Below are 1,976 nucleotides of genomic sequence, written 5' to 3'. Positions count from 1 at the left end.
CCCCCCCCCCCCCCCCCCCCCCGCCTCCATGTTATTTTTTAAAGTGGCCTCAAGCTTGCTGGCCTGGAGCTCCCTGAGCTCTGAGAGGGCTTAGCCTGAGTTCCTCCACTAGGGGGAAGCAAGGGCATCCTGGGTTTCTTGCTTCCAGCTGGGATTTTTCCAGAGGGTATCTATCCCTCATTCTTCGTTCCTTCAAAGAGCCCTTCAGGAGGTTACTATGGGACCTGAGGGTGGAATTACAGGCTTTAGGAGCCATTCTGACAACCAGGTAGATGTGACCACCTGGTTCAGCCAAAGGAGGCCAAGGTGTATAATTTGCACTCTTTGAGAGTCTGTCTCTTGACTTACTTCTTGCTTCGGGTAATGAAGGGGAAATGTGGCTAAAAGGAAGACAACCAGGCATGGATCAGACTGTGAAGACCTCAAGAAACCAAGACTTGGCCAGAGGCTTTGAGGCAGGGAGGACACAGGCCAGGGAGATATTACTAATCTGTGTGACAACCTTTGGGGACCTTTCCTGAAGTCAGCCAAACTCAATATTATGGAAAGGGCCCAGGACAGGAGTGGGACCTGCCCTGCAGGACCCTGGTTTCCCTCACTAGGACAGAAGGCACAGTGCCCCTCAGCAGGTTAACCTCCTGCCTGGAGCCCGGTTTCTCCCCCTGGCCTCCATTTTTGTTCTGCTTGGATGCTGTGACCTTCATCTTCTTTCTTTCCCCTAGCAGCTCTGGAGGTCACTGTATCTAGCCAGGATGTCTGTTTGGCAGCGAAAGGCAGTTGGCTGGATTAGTGTCCCCTGGGACACTCCCCTTCCTGGTAGTAATGAGCCCCTCCCACCCTCCAGAGATATTAAATGTCACCCAGGGAGAGACAAAGGACTTCGTGTGATTCATGCCATAATCCCAGAATTCCAGAGGCTGAGGCAGGAGGATAGTGAGTTCCAAGTCTGGCCTGGGTTATTAGCAAGCCCTGGTTTACAAAATACAAGAAGGGGTAGGGGTTCACTGGCAGCTAGTTCAGTCAGCAAGCAAGCTCAGAAGATCAGGGTTCTGTTTGCAGCGGAGGAGGGGTTTGTGGGAATGGTAGTATGGGCTTACCCTTCTAGAACTGTGGAGGGAAGAAACAATTCCTAGGCCATGCTGGCCGACCAGGCTAGCCCACATGGCCAGTTTCAGGAGAATGAGAGGACCTGCAGAGAATCAGTCTTTCTCACTTAATGTTCATGCATGAGCATGCACATTTGCGTACACACACATACACACACACACACACACACACACACACACACACACACGTGCAGGGGAAATGATAGCAACACTGCCTTGGGGCCAGTGTGTGAGGTTCTGCACCCCTCACATCCACAGCGCTGCTGTGGAATGGCTGCAGCTCAATCAGGCTAGCCTGCACTAACTGGCCCTTACAGGTGTCCCAATGGGAAGGCATACCCAGGAGCAGAGGGGACTGAGAAAACAGCGGGGAAGTGGAGAGACTGGAATGGGGTACGGACCCCATCCTCCTTTTCCTTGTCTGGGAGAAGTTAGCAGCAGACTCATTGGAGCGGCTCCCCCTCCCCTTCCCAGGAGGCCAGGAAAACCTGCCTGGGCAGCATCTTGAATGGGGGAATTGTCCTGAGAGCTACCTGGCATAAGTACACACATGTGAGGGCCCCCTTTCAGCCACTCCCCATCTCCCCCTCCCCCCACAGCCAATGCTGGCTCACCACTAAACCAACCCCAGCTATGGACATCCAGTCTAAGTTTGTGGGCACCTAACTGGACCCCCCACAGTCACCCGTGCCCCCTTGTCCTTTTAAAGCAGTTCTAGGGCAGGACTATGGACTACATGCTTGGCTTCTCTCATACAACCCCCTGCCAGAGCTAAGGAGACAGAGGAGGGGCAGGAGGTGTCTGCCCCACCCCGGAGGTGCCTGAGGCTCTTGGCAGGGGCAGCTGGTGCAGTTAGCACCAGCTGCCAGT

The sequence above is a fragment of the Mus caroli genome, chromosome 5, assembly GCF_900094665.2.
Source record: "Mus caroli chromosome 5, CAROLI_EIJ_v1.1, whole genome shotgun sequence".
Classification (NCBI taxonomy): Eukaryota; Metazoa; Chordata; class Mammalia; order Rodentia; family Muridae; genus Mus; species Mus caroli.
This window is presented reverse-complemented; position numbering follows the sequence as displayed.